This window comes from Achroia grisella, unplaced genomic scaffold (genome assembly GCF_030625045.1).
Source record: "Achroia grisella isolate CSIRO2021 unplaced genomic scaffold, CSIRO_AGI_Agris_v1 utg540, whole genome shotgun sequence".
Taxonomy (NCBI): Eukaryota; Metazoa; Arthropoda; class Insecta; order Lepidoptera; family Pyralidae; genus Achroia; species Achroia grisella.
Window position 1 is genome coordinate 1,546,485 of NW_026712925.1, and position 20,942 is coordinate 1,567,426.

Here is a 20,942-nt window from a genome sequence, read left to right on the forward strand (position 1 = left end):
ATAAGCCGTTTCTAAAGATGAACCAGAATCGGCGGATATGGTGTATAATGTTGTTTGGTGGCCAAAGAAGGATCGTCGCGCATTCGATCCCGCACTTATGATATTACAATGCACTTAGAATAATATTTACTATATGGACTACAATCATTACACATACTACTTAAATCATTAAAACATATATTTTTTATGCTTTTAAAGTGTATAATAATATATAAATATATACATATACCTACATACATATATACTGGCAAACCTGTCGATGACCATGGGTTTTATTTCTACCTAATATAATGATTTATATATGATAAGGAATATATATTAGTTTAACCCTTTTCTGTGTACGAACCCTAGGTATACAAATAAATTAATAATCCATATATATCTAATAAGTGCATTTACAGTAACCTATTTAATATAAAAAATAGTACATGTTATAATTATCAATAGTAAGTATACATAGAAACTATAAGAAATTCTTATGGTTTATCGACACTTTTTATGTAAATATACAAACAATTTCAGGCATGTAAAAATTATAGTTTAATTCTCATGATAAATCTGTAAAAAAGGAAATATGTAAAACCATTAGTACCGAGATTGTATTGGGGCGCGCCCTCTAGTACCGTAAAATGGCACTAAACTGGTGTCTTGAGTCACAAGAATTCGTGTATCCAAGTATGAGTTATTTCTTAGTACATAAACTAACTCCCTGATTAAAACACTAAACCTTATAATAATATATTTGTCACATTGTTATTTATAGAGTTCTAATGAATTTGGCTACTTCAGTGTTCTCATTTATGATTCCTACTAATTCGTACGGGTGTACTTTTGTAAATCGCCATATATTAATAATAATCACATGACAACAATAAATGACTTTCTTGAATGAATACGTGGTTTTTGTTTGTATTATAGTGCAAGGTACGATAGGACTGACGTATTAAAAATGACAATTACTAAAAAAATAAAAAACATAAAATAAATAAAGCATTTATACGCCATTTTTTATATGGTAAATTAATTAATTATTCTAATTGTAAGTGGAATATGAAATATTTTACAATATTAATTAATTCCCGTATCGATGTATTCTTCTCTCTTTTCTTTATAATATTGAAATAACCAAATAAAGTTTCAAAACTGCTGTCATTAGTTTTGAAACTTTAAATTGACATTTCTATATGGAATCTCTTCTAATTCACTAGTATCCCCATACGTCACAATGAGACAAATATATGGCTTAGTTGCAATGCTGTGTTAATTCTTGGTAAATTTAAGGTCAGTCTTTTTAGTTCGAATAATAAAACATAGATATTTAAGAGAGGTTTTCATTATTTAAACCATCAGCTAATAGATAAACTCTACCACAGCGATGACATCACTTTAGATGATTGTTCATTCAAACACAAGCGAGATCAGATTGTGACTTTGTGTAGTGCACACTGCACTTCATTACCCAAATGAAACTCGCTACAGGTAAGTAATTAATTATTTTTTATCTGTCTTTTTGAGGAAAATAAGTTGTAAAACTCAAAATCGTCGCCTGTATACGTATATTGCAGAATAAGTTTACTGTGACGTCGTGGTATTCCCCTTCAAGCATTGTCATCTTATCTTGTATAATGTTTGACTTTAAGATGGTATTTTTATTCCAACTTACCGCGTTTCTTTAAATTTAATAGTAATATAGTCAGATGGTACTCTGACGAGTTACTAGTGACGAATAATGAAGTGCGGATGAATTCAGATCATTTACAATATCTAGTGAATGTGAATTTACCATTAACCACGATTGGTTAATATTGGGCATTGAGTGGATGTTACAGTATTTTATTAACAATAAAAGAGAATATTTCCCTTTACTAACAATCTCTACCATCGTAAGCCTCCGAATATATTGTATGTACCTAGTAGCGATACCTAGATGATATAATATTCTCTTATCTGTACTTATAGGCACATGACTCCGAAAGCAATGGGTCAAAGTAGTTGTATAATATGAAAAATAAGAGTGGTGAGCTTCGTTCTGTCAATATTGAATAGTTGCAGTGCGTGCGCGCATATTTTTCCGTGATTCAGAGTCGACTAAAGTCTTCAGCTTTAAAGACAACCTTAGCAACCAACCCACCCAACACCTTAGTCGTCCAAAGATGAGAGGCGCGCGGGGCAGCACAGTTTACGTACAAACTACAGCACAACGTAGTTTGTGGTACAAAGTTTCTCCAAACATTTCTACTACATCATATTCTAGGTGTTGGTCTTCCGACGCTCCAAAAATCCTTCCTTGGGCTTTGACTTAAATTTAGTCCTGTGAAGCTATAAAGGCTTAATACAAGGAATTGTTTGAAAAAAATGTTACTACTATTTGTGACCGATTTTCAACCATCGCCATCATAACGGGAGCTACGATCCGAACAGAACGGTGAAATGTAATGTTGAAATGGATAACATCCCATTCACTTACGGGGTCAAATGAAATTTATGGTGAATATTGTCATTACATTCATGGAACGGTAAAGACCGTAGAGGTATAAAATCGTCTATACCTTGACTTTTTTGTAAGCAATTTCGATTGAAGGGTAAAATAAAAAAAGTAATTAAAATTACAAGACTCATAAGCCTTTGCCCTTCCCATTAGAACGCATAACTGACATAAAGTACAGGGTGTCACACGATAACGTGATGATCATAGTGTCTTTCAGCTTCTTTCATTCAGGATCTTCATTCAGGATTGTTAGTAATATGGGCTAAGCCCATTGCTAGCAATGTACCATGTCAGGTTGACCTCCATGTGATTCCCTTGGAAACCATCGTGATAAATTCGTGGCATTTACTACGATGAACTAACTGACCTGACCTCATACTCGTCTTATCATCCTACACTGGTGCTCCGCTCGTTTCCAAATACTAAAAAAAGGAACACGGTTTGGTTATTTTTTTATTTATGCACTGTGGACTCGTCTTTAGAAGTTCAAAGTGTTGGTAATGTCTGCAGTTGACGGTCACTTTCTATCTGGACCACTTTCCATGGATCTGTGCCGTCAAATTGTTTGCCAGTCATAGTTTTTCTGTCCTTCTCTATAAAAGCTTCCCTTCAGTTCACGTGTCGCCTGTTTAGGGCACGACTGGAGGAGCAACGACCTTACAAAAGTTACAGAGGGAGACTGTAGATATTATATTCAGCAGTAGACTATAGCATACAATTTGGATGGTAATATTTATATATTATTTTACTATTTTGTGGTAGAGTGAATCATATACTTTATAATGTAAAAATTACGCTATATGATTGTTTATTACGAGTAAAATGAAACAATTACACAACATTTCAACACTTAATAAATACGTGATTACTTTGAGCATATTTTTTAAAAAACAATAGTTACAGTTAGTATTTATCTCTAGATAAGAAAAATATTTGTGAATATAATATATATATATATATATATATTGATTTCGTCTTGATTAGCGAAGTTGCGACCTCAATCGTGTGAGTCGAGAAAGGTAATCACTGAGTTAGCAGACTCAAACATAAATGCAGTTTTCCCGCCATGTTTGCAGTGCTACCATCTAGAATGAAAGCGTTGAATCATCAATGAATGATTTGAAAATCATTATACATAGATTCCTTATATGTAAACCAAGAAATAAATTTTGAATTAATTATATATATATACATTCATAATACAATGTATCGAAATTATTTTGACTTCATATTCGTCAGATACTTTGCTTTACCTGACCTCTGGTAACTTATTAATTAATTAATTAATTTTATTGACTTAGCTGTTCATTAGTGTCGGAGATAGATAATTCTTAACCCAATAAAGGTAATAGTAAACTTTATGGAGGCTATAGCCTATCGATATTTGTCTATACACAAATATCGATTACATTTCACAGAATAAAAAATCACAGATTAAAAAAGAACATCAATGCATATAAATAGAGCTGTTCATGACTCAGTTATTAACTGCAAATCCCATTAACTAAATTATTTCTCAGTCAATGTCAAAATTAACATTTTGCACTAAAGGTAAGTCAATGTCTCAAAACAGATTAGTAGTAACGCGACTAAAGTGAACGACAAGGCAAAACCGTCTATGAATAAGGAACAAAAGCATAGAAAACCATTCTATAACTAACCGTAGCTATAATAATGTAATGGTCCATGAGCATAATGTAGCATGAAAGAAAAATCTGAAAACAGTCGGGTATACTCCGCGATGGCGATGTTACGGGGCTCCACCGCTAGGTGGCAGCACACAGTTCGCTATTCCAGTATATACATTATTTACTGCGTTTATGTATAGCGTTATATAAGTGAACAGAAAGCTAGGTTCGACGCGCGGCAACGGAGCGGTGGAGGCGAGCGGGCGAAAGGCGCGCGGCGAGGGAGCGAGGGAGGGGGGGCGCCCGACCCACGCACACAGCCCACCACACCCACGCACACAGTGGACGTATGCCCTGTCCGTGTAGTTATATTGAACGAGCGAGCGAGCCAACCGACCGACTCGACTCGGCGTATTCTTATTATTATGAAAGGAGAAACGCTTTTTGTAGGGCAAGAACTAAATTTGTAGTATTACGGCTGCCGATAATAAAGATCGTAAACGCATTTCAGTTCGCTGAAGTTTCCGCGGCCGCTCATAGATGTCGCGCTGCCAATTCGCCAGCGCTCGTGCGAATTTCCGCAGTGGAGTTTTCAGGATTTTCCATTATGTGATTGTATGGCGGCACAATGAACTTTAAAAACATAAACACGCTCCGTCTGACCACAAATAATACAATATAACGCTACGAGCATATTGAACTGCGTAATGTGATTAGTAGAGTCTCATACAATATTAAACACCAATGGCGGCTTTATATACAAGTACCTACACTATTTTTACTGTGCTCTAGACCACTGACTAGACTTCTCATTAATATTACGAGTACGTAAGAATATTAATCTTCTTACAAACTACAAATAAAGGGGGATAGGGGATTGTCAGTAATATGGACTATTGAACCCATTACTAACAATGTATCATGTCAGGTTGAATTCAACGCGGTTCTCCCTGGAAACCATCATGATAAATTCATGATATATTTGTCATCGGGACAAATTTGTTAGTTAGATGACCTGACCTCGTGTTCATTTTATCATTCTCCACTAGTGCCCCGCCAACGTAAACCGTTATCGCAGGTGGGTACACCACCATACCATTACCCTTCATAAAAAATCCAAATAAGTAGAGGAGGGGATTGTTAGTAATGGGATTGGCGTCATTGCTGGCACTGTACCATCCAATAGACCTTGTTGGTTAATTATAAATTGATTAAAAATAAAATCAACTTATTAATACCGTTTTAATTTGTATCATACGAGAATCAAACCCGCGACCATCATAAATAAGACGGTGTGCTAAATCGCCTGGTCACTGAGCTCGTATTGAATATTATAGGTATACCAGGTAAAAAGTAATCAATTATTTTGAGACTGATTTTTTCAACTATTTTGTAGCTACAATATAGTATATTGTACTAAAAATATATTTTCATTTACAATATAAAATATACATTTATTGCTATCAATAACCCGCGTCTTCGCTCGTGAGCCATTTACCTTTTTTTATTACATAAATAAAACTAAGTTACTCCTTATAAAATTAGCTATTTGCTAGTGAAAGCCCTGTCTAAATCGATCCACCCGTTTTAGAGCTTAGCAAGAACAAACAGATATACAGACATAACTTTTTAAGATTATTTTCTGATGTAAGTACCGCATACTCTCATATGCATTTAGTGAAAAGCTGTTAATTTGAAATTACAAACAGACACTTGAATGTTATTTATTTGTACAAATGACTGTATGATATTTCCTGCGTCAACTTTCGCTTGTGCAGTATTTTTTAGTTTTGAAAGTAATATGCTGAATATGTATTTGCCCCTTTTATTAAGAAAATAGGTAAAATATTTTTTGTAATTTATTTATTAATGATTGAAACCAATGATTTGCTTAAATCTATAAATCGTACGAATTCAGGTCAGTTAGCCCATAATGGCAAAATTCACCAGGTACTTATCACGATGGGTTCCAAGGGGAACCGCGTGGAGGGCAATCTGACATGGTACATTGCTCACAATGAGTTTATTAGACATTACTAACGATCCCATTCCCCCACCTTGCTACATTTTTAAGGAATGATACTGGAATGGCGCCCTCGCTTGCACCAAAGGAGTGGAGGATGATTAGATGAGTATGAGGTGAGTTAGGGTATCGTGGCAAATTCACCAAGAAATTAACATGATGCTTTTCGGGGGATACCGCCTGGAGGTCAACCTGCCATGGTACATTGCTAGAAATAGGATTATTAATCCATATTACTAACAATCCCCTTCCCCTAATGGGGACTAGTTGTTAGCAATGTGACAAGGTCGACCTCCACGCATTCCCCCTTCAAACTATTGTGGTTATTTTCTGGAGCTTTCCTATACGTACCCCTACAACATCGGATTTAAATGTTAGCGAAATGTTGACATAACAAGTAAATAAATTCTCTATATTGCTGTCTCCCGTCTTTTTTAATCGTATAAAAACAGACATACACCGCCTAAATTAAAATATACATATATACAAATTAAAGTTCAACTATATTTTATCAAATTGTTAATTATAAGGTCATTTTGATTCATTTACATATATCAAATTGTAATGTAGTTAGGTATATGTAGTATAGATTTGTTTTTCCTTTACAGATGTTTACACTTTACTTTCATATAATTCAGTTACAAACACTATATCTACCTACACTGCTCTCTTTTTTCAAACTAAAATAGCAATAATACCCCATGATAATAAGTGACAATCCACCTATCTTAACACACGTAACAAGTACAGTTAAATGGTATCAAATAAGTATAGAAATGTAGAAGTTTATCATAGTATATTTTGTAAACCCAACGGTCTTGGCATATACCTTCTATTCTATAATTAAATCTTATGCTTTATTCAGTCCAGTGCAGTCTACTCCTGGACGTAGGTGTCTTCCAAGGCACTCTACTGGGCACTCTTCAGCCCTTCACCTACACTTTTACCACTACATTTGTTCAATAACTATTTTCTCATTTTTCAATTCAATTCACATTGTCTTTATTCATTTAGGTCTATTACAGGCTGTTATGGTATTGTCGATAGATATGTCAAATCTACCGTTAATTTTGAAATGTTTTCGAGATGATAAGAACTGAAAAGAAACTCAGGTCGTGTTCTTTTCAAATATTTATTGTACATGTTTATAATAATATAGATACTTTTTTAAATTCAAATTTGTGAGAATATGAGGAACATTGCGGTGCATATATCCCATCTAGCCTGAAATTTTACTGAAGTCTGATGTCATTGCAAAATTATTATAATATTGCGTATATAATTTGGCTGTACCTATATAATAAGCCTTTGGATTGTGTTTGATATTGGATGTTAATTTATATAACGTTCCAGTATTTTTTTATATAATTGGAATGACAAAGTAGCTATTTACGAAACAAAGTAGCGGATAGTCAGCATTTACCATTTCTTTTTGTATATTATAATGAAATGGTGCATCCGCCTGCGCTAACGGTTTACGCTAGCAGGGCCCCAGTGGAAGATGATAAGATGAGAATGAGTTCAGGTCAGTTAGCCCATCGTGACAAATTCATCTGGAATTTATCACGATGGTTTCTAGGGGGAACCGCGTGGAGGGCAATCTGACATGGTACATTGCTAGCAATGGGGTCGAGAGTCCACATTACTAACAATCCCTTTCCCTCCAGCATTTACCATTAGGTGTATCGACCTGACGGTAAGTATGAAATAGCACTACTAACATTACGTTATCACATGATACCGCTCATGCGTTGCGGAGGAGAACGATACATATATCTTAACCAGTATTTTCACTGCCTTTTCTAAAGCAAGCACCTTGGCAGCTGACATGAAGACTGACTTTTACAAAATCTACCTCGGCTACTTGTAATTTGTGACAACAGTCTAATAAACAATATTGAATACACTTCAATTTATTGCAAGTCACATCAAAATTGGTTCAGTGATAACCGAGATAAGATTGAAGAAATAATACAGATAAAAATATCTAGTGTTGCTATCATCAAAAGGCTACGCTAGCGCCATCAGGTGGACTGATACTTGTTTATCGCTACATTTTTATTTTTCTGTTTTAACAATATACCTCAATGTTTGATGCATTTGATTATAAAACAAATATCTATAGGTGTGGGAATATAGAAAAAAATAAGGAAGGAGTTTTCACCTCTGTACCCTTTCTATTGAAACTTCGCATACGCAAGTAACAAATAAAATATTATAACATAATGGAAACCTGAAGATGTAGACCTGGAGATGAAGACTATACGAGGGTCCCTCGTATAGTCTTCATCTCCAACATTTTCTCCTGTTTGTTTCATAAGAATTTTATGTAATAAACTATTGAATGAAATATATATAACCAAAAGTAGACTTTGTGTACTGTCGCGTCGTCGTGAGTACTTCTGTCATGCACATTATATGCTGCCACAAAGCAGTGTGCTTTTTTGTAAGCTGTGTTTCGATTGGAGGGTGAGATATGGCAGTGAAATTATAGGGTACATGCTTACATGAGCAATAAAACAAATTAAATAAAAACAAACTAAATTAAGGCATAAGCATATGCAGACAAAACCTATAAGAATCAATGCAATGAAATGCTTGAAAATATGCTGAAAAAAATTGTTAGATTCATACAAAAAAGATTTTGTTCCTAGTGGCGCAAACCTGACACCGTTTAAAAATACACTTTTCTTTTAGGCACAATTATCCCGATCTCTTTAAAATAATTTTATTTTTCACCGTTTATTTTCGCCCTCTATCAATATTTTCTTTCTAGTCTTTCTGAATGATCCAGTTCCTAGATAGTCTAGAACATTATTCCAAATTACCCGAGAAAAGCCATTGTAACATGTTCAGTGGTTGTAATTTTTTTTCTTATTTTCAGGTGTTATTTAAATGGCTTCATTAATTTTGGTTTATAATTTCATTTCATAAACAAGAAAGACACCAAAACACGTAGTCGCTACGTACATAAAAGTTGTCGTTACGTAGTAACTAATATACAATCTGTGGTTAAAGCACTCCGTAAATCCGTAGCATAACATTCCCGCTAAAACATAACGTAAGCGACCTTCAAGTAATTTCGTAATCTGTATTGAAAGAAATACTACATAATGGTGTGCTGTATTTTAACATTATGGATGTTTGTAATAGTTCCTTTGACTGTTTTATGTTTTGTTATTTCTTAATATATTTTTTTATTCTATTAACTTATTAACTATTATTTTTGTATCATATTTATTTATTGTTCGTAATTTTTACCCCTAATTTAAATAGTTGTCTGCACTGACAGCCGATTTCATAAAATTTGTACTGTTTAGAAAACTCTCTACTCTCAAAAAGTTTCCCTCTATGTCTACACTTTTTTAATAAGTATGAAGAGACATAATTATATTTTCAATAAAATGTATTTAAATATATTATAAGAAGAACCACAGCCAGCATCAGCCAGCCATACAGCCATAACCATTATCTAATTAATGCAGGGATTGTGAAAAAATACAATTGAAAGGAGAACCTCTTTTTTTATAAATTGGCTAAAAAATCGGCACTCTAATAATTCATTTTTTGTTTTATTATTATTGTCTACGAGAAGCTGTGTATATGGCACGTATTACAAGAGACAGGATAGCTGTCATACACACATTGGCTGCTTCATTTGCTGGTTACGTGGCGTAGTCATCATGTATTATATGAATAAAAAAACAACATCGGTGTTGATATCCATAGAATAGAAAAGTAATGTCTGTTCTGTGGAAATATTGAGGACATGTTTTTTTAATATTATTACATATATTTTGTAATAAATATATTAATTTGTATATCTTTACTCAAATATTTTATTCAATGTACAAAATATTGTATTGCTTTTCGTAAATTTATACCAAGAAACATTTTATTTTCTGTGTACTCTACGCTATATAGTACTACGTTCTGCGCGACTTCCTTCATTGAAAATATCAAACTATTATACATATATCCCATCATCGTAATTAAACATACATTTGTTCTTGCTATACTTATACAATTTCTTTTAAATCCATTAAATGATATATTGGAAACAAATAAAACTAACTTGCTGAGCTCGCGATTTCATATCTTTAGTATTATATTCAAACAGACAAAGATTTAAACAATCTTTGTTATTGCTTCTGTTATGCTTCTATTACCTATCTTCCAAGTACAGACGTGATAACTATTAAACACATAAATTATAAATATTAAAGTATATAATTACATCTAATTATTGCGATTTTAATTTTTAATGCTAACTATGGATATGATATTATCTATAGTTTGGCAAAGTGACAAAGTTAACAAAATTGCCTTATGCCAAGATTTCAGTATCTACATATGTAGTACATAGTATATTTATAAGTATTTACGAATCAAAGGGCTTGTTGTAAATATATTTTTAGAATTTTACCTGCATTTACCCATTGGTAGAAAGTTCGGCGACATTTAATAAAGGTTTGATGCGTAGGTGAGGGATTCTATTATTTATCTCTGTAATATAAGTCAGCGGTCTTCAACACAGGGCCCGCGGCATTCCTTACCTACCCTCAGTTTTTTGTAACTGAAAACGTTATACTTATAAACGTTTATCACCTTTAATCCCTATAAATAAATAAACGTCTATTATAAAAATTATAAATGACTCTGAACTGCCAAAATTAACTACAAACACAATACAACTTCATCAAGGTTTTCACTTTTATTATGAAAAATTAAGAAAATAGCTGGGTGAAAGCCAATCCTACAATTTAATATCTAAAACTAGTTTATTAAGTGTTAGTCATTCTATAGTATATGTAAGTAAGGGTTATATGTTATGTAATAAGAATAAAAAAGAAATAAAAATAAATACAGACTAATTACTGTACAGACATATTATTGTATGTAATTTGCAATTAAAACATAAAAATCTTCAAAAAACAATAAATATTCAGCAAAACAAACCACCAAACATAGTTGAATTGTGAGGTTCGCTGTATTTTACAAAACAATTTATTATAGGGGAATGTTATTTATAAAAAAATTTCGTACATTAAAATGCTATAATATATTTTTTTGTATATAATGCTGTTGCTCGAAGCTGGCCTTTACAGCTACACCGGACGATCGGGGGCGAGTGCAGATGGCACTCCAAACCCGCGAAAGGACTTATGGAGCGGCTGAAGGCAACTTCCGCCTTACGGATACGACTTTAGTCTGAGGGCACCTCTAGGGGTTCGAACCTCGGCTTAGATCGTCATAATTTCGATCCCCGTTTGAATTGTACGGTGAATCGATCGGAGGGGATACTACAGGGCGTGAAGGAACAGCGTGTAAATTAATAAGCAACTTGAATGTAAATTAATTAAAACATACATATTTAACATATGTTTTAATTTGATTCCGTATGTTATGCTGTACAGAAATTGTAAGCAAAATTATAAAAGTTTATATGTACCACCAAAGACAATTATAAAAGTGCCAGGCCTACGGTCTTTTCTACATTTATTACTTGTATAGATCATCTCTGATTTGCACCTTTTCAATTTCGGTGGGTTTGATCAGTGTGTTACCTATTCATTGTCCACTGAATATAGATATGTGTTTATTTTTCTATCTATTATTAGGAGCGCGTTAGTAACAAGAACAATTCTCTAACCTCAACAAGTAACGCCATCTATTTCATCAATGGTAACCAACGAACTGACTGACGAATTGCAAAACAACCGTTTCATTACAACAAAACAAGGAATGGTGCACATGCCAGCGTTAACGGTTTACGCTGGCGGGGCACCAGTGGAGGATGATAAGATGAGCATGAGGTCAGGTCAGTTGGCCCATTGTGACAAATTCACCAAGAATTTATCACGATGGTTTTCAGGGGGTCTGCTTAAAGGTCAAGCTGGCATGCTAGTACATTGCTAGGAATAAGATCATTAGTCCACAGTACTGACAATCCCCTTTGCCCCTAATCTGGGGAACAAAGAAACCTGGTTTAGGTAACCACATTTATAATAGCATGAATTATTTCATACAATTTGTCTATTAAACCGGGCTAGTTCGTTGTTAGTTTATATTAACCGCTCAGTGTAATAATTTCAGCATTTTAAACACTGTTGAAATTTTTTTTTTCACCGTTGTTTACAATTGTACACATCATATAAACGAGATATATACCTTAATAATATTATTAAATATTTAGACGCTGTTACAAACGTCCTTATTTTTTTAGATTTATATTTACGAGTTATATCACATTTATTAGATGTGTATAAATTAGCAGGTTATACAAAATTGATCTGGTAGTATTCATACAATAAAGCGAGATGTTTAACTCTACAGAAGAGATGTATATAGATATTCAATGTAGTCTATAGTAGCATTTTAAGCAAGCAAGTTCATCAAAATATTAAGTTGTGTTATTATTTGACTACGTCTTGAAAAGTATTTTTGTTTTATTCCTTTACAGATAATTTACTACAAAAAAAAAATAAAATCGTTAAGCCACAAAACTGCATAGCAATAAATATTTAGTCATATCTTTATTTTTATTTAGAGACACCTTATTTAGACGGCTTCGGTGGTCTAGCACATCGCCTTACTCCCTATGGTCGCGGGTTCGATTCCTCACACGATACAAACATTTTTATTCATAAGTACGATTGTTTCTATCGGTATGGGTGTTTTCTATGTTTATTATGTAATGTATTTCCAAAAAAAATGTATATAATTATTTGTATCAGTTATTTATTATCAACACAAACTCTGCTTCACTTGGGACTAGATGGCGTAGTGTGAAAAGGGTTATTATTATTATTATTTACTTACTCAACTCTCGCTTTTCACTATACTTTATTTATATATTCATAATCTCATGTATTTTTCCCACCATGTAGATAAAGACCACAAAACATGTTTGCTCCTATCCTGTCATATTTCTTTTACTTTCCTAATATTAGTAGATCCCTTTATGCATGCTCGTCGGTATGTACCTACGAGAAAATTCTTTCATAGACATATACGGACGTCTAATAAATATTTCATATAATACGTAAGTACCTAAGAACATAATATGCATTACTTTATTTATGTAATATATGTACTCTATACATATGAGCAATACACGCACTTTACATCGTCAAGGGAAGGCCGTAGCGCCTCTGATGTCTTGCCTTTCTGGAGGATGGCAAGACATCAGAGGCGCTACGGTGAAGATGTCATTTCTCCATTCACTATATATTCACTGTCATTCCTTCCTTCCTTTCTTCTTCTTCATGATAGCTTGCTTTGTAACACGATGAACGTCTTTGTGCAAGATCTAACGCGGTACTGTATATTAAATTATATCTATTCATCCAAGAAGTATGAATGAGACTAAAATAGAAGCAAACACGGTATCATGAGATACCGAATATCATACAGAGTGATGGTGAGTATATATTAAATGATTATCACTAACCATCAGGCAGAAGAATCCTGTTTGCTATTTGAATACTATAAAAGAGATCTTCTTGTTTTTAAATAAGAAGTTTTGTTATTGTTACTCTTGTGAGAACAAAAAACATTAAAGATCAGAAAGAAAACAAATGGTATCAAATTGTTTATCTGCGAGTACCTTCCATAGCAATCTGTTTATACTCTAACATTAGCAATGCTAGTGAAAAGAAGAGGGTTGACAGAAGGTAGTCTGAAGTCGCGCCGTAAAAGGGTTAGCGGAAAGTATCGGATGATGATCAAAAACCTTTGGTTATTATCAGATAACAAAAAAGTGGACTAAAGTGAATATATTTAAGATATAAAGTAACTAATATTATACTAGTGCTCTTCACCCAGGGGCTAATAACGTAAGTTTTGTATATATTAACATAATACTCATACTATATATCCCACTCTGCAATAATGTCCTTTCAAAGAGTGAAATATTCTTTATAATCAGAGCAGTGCTTCCGGGATTCTAAAATCCACCTCGTGTCTATTTATAATATTTAAATTAATTTATTATTTAGGTTTAGATAAAACTCCAAAAAATTTTTAATTATTCCTAAATTTAAATTTACGACATCTAAACTACATACATGTATTCCTTTATTTTGACAAGTAAATGCGTCGTCTCGTGGACATTATATCTATACTTTAGTATTACTTGTGAACTCAGGTGAACGCAACTTATATGCCCATATTTTCGTTGTTTGTTGGTTATATTTAAAATATTTTAATCCAACGTTGCAGAGAGCGAGCCTACAGCCATCTTTCGGCTTAATTTTCAGTCTGATATCGGTGAGTCCTACACCAGAGAGTCTGTCAGAAATATAAATTGACAGAGATTTTTTTTAGTCTCAGACCGTTTTGATCTCTCAACCTCTTTGTCATAATTTAAGGTAGTAAATCACTAGGCGATACAGTCTAAGATAACTGTTACTGACGCTACTTTTTTATGTTTTAAGTATGATCATGCTGTTTATTTTGATGCTTATTATTGTCACTGATTCGCTCCATACATCACTGCCGGCTTACGAAACTTTAGGAATTGTTAAAGCAGAGATGACAGCTCTCCTGAAGTTAACAAAATTACATTAATTTTAACATATATTTATTGCATGCTCAATAATGTGAAAATTTTGGTAGAATTTTATTAACAAACTTGACGAAATTTTGACATTTAATGAGTTGTAATTGCAGATATAATTGACTTCATATAAAATTGTTTATTTTTGTGTTAGCAGAAATGGCAGAAATATCTGAAGGGTCGTCTGATGTAAGTGGCAAATAAACACTATCGTGTACATTAGGTTATTTGATGATGCTAGCGGCACCTTTTGATTTGCCATTCTGGAGGACTAAACTGCCATGATTAATTTTGGTCAAAGGATGCGATATTGTAGTGAAATTATAGAGTACAGAACTCTATAAATTCACTATGATATCGCATCGTTTGACCAAAATTAAGCTTCAAAGTAATCTGCTAGACGGCGGAAATAGGTGAAACAAAGTACTGCTCAACTAAATCTGCCTATACTAAATGTAATATAATAATTGTAAAATAACTATTATTACAAATGAAACAAAATAAAATACCTATATGTATTACATTACTAATTTGCAATACATTCGTGTTTTTAATTAAAACAAATATGTATTGTAATTTTAAGACTAGACCAAAGAAAATGGTGGATAATGAGTAGCTATATATAATAACTTGCATATAAATATATGAGTTTTATCTAAGCGATACCGAAGTGTAGGTAGAACAATAGTAATTCTCGTTATCATATAGTTTGGCCCAGCTGATATGAACGTAAATTGTACAGATTAGTGAAGTGCATGGTAATATGTCTACACGTGTTTCATTGCAATAAATATTTATATAGAAAAATTGACATTTGTAAAAGAAATATATTGTCTAACTAGCAGAAATCAGCTGCCGGCGTAAATTCGGAAATAAAGTATCCTTTATGTTAAACTGGATTGGATATTGGATTATAGAATAAGACACAATGTTGCATTTAGACAATGTTGATTTGACAATACATTATTTTTAGTAGAAGATTTTAGTTCTGCCTCAATATTATTTGTACTTTTATTTTAATTAAGCTACCAGCACATTCAAGCACATATTTTTATAAAATCTCAGTTACAACAAAACATGTATAATGCATTTAATTAAAACCTTTGAGTAAATAACACCTTATATATAAAATTATTCAGATATCTATCTAAACTTTCCACAGAAATTGTCTATGTTAGTCTAAAGAAAAAAATAAAAAGTTTATACATTAAATTTATATTAAAAACATATACCGTTTACATAATTTTCGATGTCATTTTGAACGCAACACTTGGCTAGAGACAATTCCATGGGTATATTTGAATCAAACGTGTCGTGGGATGAACCTACCTTCATTTCTCGGATTAATGTATTGTTATCAGAATTTTCATAAATCAGATTTGAACTCAGAACCCTTGGGTTCTAAGTTGGGGTAGTCAAGCACTAAACAACAGTCTCATATTGGTTATATTTAAGCGCAACTTGTCTTGTGCAACTACAGACGTGTTAACTATATATATGTATATATATATGTTTATCATCTACAAAATTCAACAAAACGAATCTATATATGCACTATACGGGTAGTAGGCATGTTACATGTGAACACGTGGTCGTGTAGTATCACTAGATAGCACCATAGTGTTTTGAGAGCGACACCAACCCGGCTGATGATGCAATGCTCAGTGCGGTAACATCAACCTAAACTATATGAGACATGTAAGTATATAGACATTGTTTTCGTTCGATATCAATACAAGAAGTTTTTAAATGTGATTATATTTTTTTTATGTTTATATGTTTTGCGATTTTGTCTCTTATTATTTGTTGGATTTTGGATCATACACTAAATAGCTTATAACGATGTTTTTCTTTTAAATGGATACTAAAATACTAATTAGTATAATTGTTAAAATATTATCTGATATTTAGCAGATTTATAGTAGTATTTACAGTTGTATCTACGACATATTTTAAAACCCCACTTAGTGGAAGTTGGAAAAGAGCTCAATTAGCTAGAATAAATAAAGATAAAGAATGTCTAAAGTTATGTATCAAAATGAAATTATGTAACCATGAAGTTAAAATACTTCTGGATATATACCACATATACATAAATCACTAACTAGGAGAATAGCATTAATATCTCAACAATTACTTCATAGAATAGCGCCATCTTGTAGAGATATAATGAAACTGTGTCTCTTAGGTATGTAAGTAAAAGTCAAAAGAATCAGTTGTAACGTAGAGTTATACGCCACCGATCTTAGTAATCACTGATTAGAGATTTATATATCTATTTAAATTTCATATATATACATATATTCCTAGTCGTCACACCATATTACTGAAATAAAGATTCCATTATGAATATCTTTATATCATACATACGGATTATAACGATTATACGTGATATATACGGATTACACACATATGTGTGTTGTTAGATTTTTATATATATTTCTAAGAATATTTATTAACGAAAAAATTAAATAAGTTAGAAATTTTCATTCGTCTACTTTCATTGTTTTTGGTCAGTGAATACGAAATTATTGAGTGATTATTAGATATAGATTAAAATAGCAATTGTAATACATTAATATTTCGATAAATCGAGTTAAGATTTTTAAATTAGAAACAAGCGGCAGGTAGGTGGCATGGATCGATGCTAGCCGCGCCGCCACACTCTAAAAGAAAAAATATCACGGACTTACCTGTACTACTTTTCTTTCATTTTCTATTTCCATTTATTATCGAAAATGTTACCTGATTCCATTATCAGTTCTGTAATAATTACTTACGTAACGGCATAATACCTATATACCAAATCCAATTTCATATTCTTAATAGGCAATATCTTTGCAAATTTACGTTCACGTAATGATTTAATATTAGTTAAAAAAATCTTAAATTAAAGTTCCAGTTAATAAACCGACTATAATTGTGATGATATTATAAAGGTTTTAACATTGGAATAATCAATTGCAATAAAAAAAATATCATCAAAATCGGTTCCATCATAAAGTACCATAACCAAATGTACCAATGATACGAATATTATATTTATTATTAGGAAAATTAGGATACGAATTGAACAATATTGTGAACCTAGACGAAAATACAATAATATTTTTAGCTATTTACTTATATAAATATATAATCCAGTTTGATTAAAAAATAATGGAAAGTACATGTATTAAAGAATAAAAATAAACTACAAGCAAATGCTTTTAAAGAATGAAAAACCGATGCGCCTCGAGGAATTGGATTAATTGAGAAAATAAAATAATACAAGTGAGAAATGAAATTGGTCAATGTTGGTCTATTTGAAGATATTAAGTAGGTTTCTTTAGTATCTCCAGTCAGCTGAAATTTACATTTTGTTTCCAATAAAATCCAAAACTTTTAGCAACGATCAGACATACTTTTCCAATGTTAATAACTGGCATTAGATAATAACCTTAAGATAATGATATACATTTTTTTGTAAATAGAAGAAAAAGAACCATAGTTACCTAGTACACATGTATGACAAGCAATGTACAACATGTAGGGCAAGCAATGTAGAGTAATTCAGCACAAGTTCTATCAGAATGGGGTTTGTACAAAGTCGTCTGTGTAAGTACAAACCTCTATCTCTACTAACCTCTATCTCACCTAATTCTGACTCCCAGCAGTTTGCTTTACAAACTGCATTTTGATTGAACTGATGTAACAGTTGCAGTTATTTTTCATAAGAAAGAAGAACACTTCAGTTCTAAGAAATGGTAACGCATGAGGGATGCCAAGCGTCAAATGAAGACGCGAATTACGTGGTAAGTTCCGTCGCCTCTTACCATCAGGCGGGCCAGATTGTGAACCATTCCAATAACAGAGTACAGCGAGTAAAGCTTTTTAAGTAAACGAAATACAAAGATAGACAAGGCTCTAGATTTTTCCAAAAGACAGGAAAAACTTAAAGAAGGAAATCTTAACTAAAGTAGTAACCAGGCCGCCTGTAGTAGTTATCCTATACTTTTCCTAAATAGGATAACGGATAACCATAATATGTATTCAATTACTCAATTAATAAAGGGTTTATTAATGATTTGAGTAATTTGTTACGGTGTCATTTCACTATTATTAATTTATTATTTATGTAAAAACTTATTACATAAATAACTAATATCCCTGTATTGTGACTTAATATTATGGTTGACTATCACCACAAATTTAGTTTATTTCAATGACTAACCGACTACGTAAATGCGAATGTATTTACTGCGAATGTACAGTAGTCGCCCGCAGCCATGACCACAAAACTGAATCATACACTGACATATTTACTCTAGCTTGCTATAAATGGAGACACCATGATATGTACATTATAACGAGCCGTTATTATCCCACTGCTAGGCACGGGATTCTCTTATGTAGAGGATTTGGACGACTGTCACCACACCGTCCAGCTCAAGCAGCTTGCTTGGTGTAAAATTACTAACTGAAATAAATAGACAAAGTTCGTCCTGCTACAGTTAATAATACTATTTTAATTATAAGATTCAACATATCTATACATTACATTCCTTTTTTTATAAAATTAAATTGTACATAATTATAAAAAACAATAATATCTGACTGTTTTAGCAAATAATACATACCTACACAAAATATTTAAAGTATTCTAATTTATTATACTAACGAATATTTCCTTCATTTCACGTAAATACTCAAGTTTAAAACAAAATAAATAAATATGTAGACCTTGAAAAATACATTTCATTACAAAAACTAGAATAAACAATATACTATTGTATGTAAATTAATATTAGTGTTCCCACTGTCACTCTTTCATATATTGAATATATTGTGTATATAGTATTCCGTCTGTTCCATCCATATATGAGAAACAAATATAATTAAGTATAATATTTTTCACAAAAAAGTCATCCCCAAGTTTTTCGACACGTGGAAAATCTTCGTCCACAAGGAAGTGGGAATAAATGGCATTTTAGTTACAAAAGCAGTCACGGTGTTATATTTGTACTAGATTTTTTTTTCGAATCATTCTAATGCTGTTAGCCGCAACTGGCCTTTACAGCTCCACGGAATGGCAAGACTATAGAATTCAAACCGGCAGATTATAGTGTTCCTGCCTCCTCCTACCTCCTGGATATGATTTTAATCTGAGGGCACCGACAGGATTCGTACCTCAGCTCAAGCCGTCGTAATTTCGATACCCATTTGAATTGGACGGGGATCTATAGGTTGCTTAAACAGAGTTAGAGAGTTATGTCATAAAATTATATAACAGACAGAATATATATATATATCTATATATCTAGATTGTTAGTAAGAGATAGCTTTAAGCGATAAATCCGCCATTTGTTTAGGATATTTATATTAAGTTCTTTTTCTGTAAATATTTTTCTACGCACCATAAAGAGTTACTACATTACTATTATTATATAAATAGCTATAAAAATGTAGACATTTGTACTATGATTTTTAGCCTTGCTGAGTCCTCGAGACACAGCATTAGGTCAAGGCACCTCTCGGCAGGGATGCCAATCGTACGAGGATCCTCGTCCAAATACGAGATTTTTGGCTTTATACAAGTTTGTACTAGATTTTGATCTACGAAAATCAGTAAAAATACACAATACGTCATAGTACAAGTTCAGAGAGTAAGGGATTTTATCATATTTTTATTCCTTCGTTGGCAACCCTACATCTCTGCTTCAACAAAGACACGTGCCCAGCCGCAGCTTCCTGTGACACGTTGTAGACGTAACGCGAGCAAATAAACGCAATCCTTTTGAATCAAGGCACCTACTCATTCGTGAGCTCAAAGAACGAACCTTACTTATTTTCAGTTACTACTTAATAGACGTGAATAGCTATTTCCAAATGAATCAAGATTTCTCGATAACATTATGTGAAATCATAAATAAAGAAGTCTCGACTTCTTTCATTCTGCAGACATTTTGGATAGTATTCATGCAAGGAAATTTATAAAAATACACACAGTGAGTGTTATTACTTTGCGTGTCCACTACTTCTGCCGCAAACAAGTTTGCTTTGTAAATTGTGCTCTGGTTTAAAATTTATAATATATAGAGATCGTGGACGTCTTGTAGTATTCTTAGGACTAGTCTTTCCAGCACTTGTAGTCCACACTAACGAAAGTATTCCGGATGTTTAATGACTAAGCTTTATCCCTAATACTATTATATATAGGCGATGGTTACCATTTTCCATCAGGTTAACTGTCAGGTTGTTCGT

General features: G+C 32.6%; 1 long non-coding RNA gene across 1 annotated transcript; it reads right to left on the bottom strand.

Moving 5' to 3' along the window:
* Nucleotides 1-3,491: 3,491 nt before the first annotated feature.
* On the bottom strand, nucleotides 3,492-14,273 carry LOC131847741 (uncharacterized). Its single transcript, XR_009357732.1, has 4 exons — nucleotides 14,209-14,273; nucleotides 12,962-13,125; nucleotides 10,566-10,756; nucleotides 3,492-3,573 (listed from the first exon to the last, which is right to left on the bottom strand). It is a non-coding gene; the product is annotated as an uncharacterized LOC131847741 (long non-coding RNA).
* Between the last annotated feature and the right edge of the window lie 6,669 nt (nucleotides 14,274-20,942).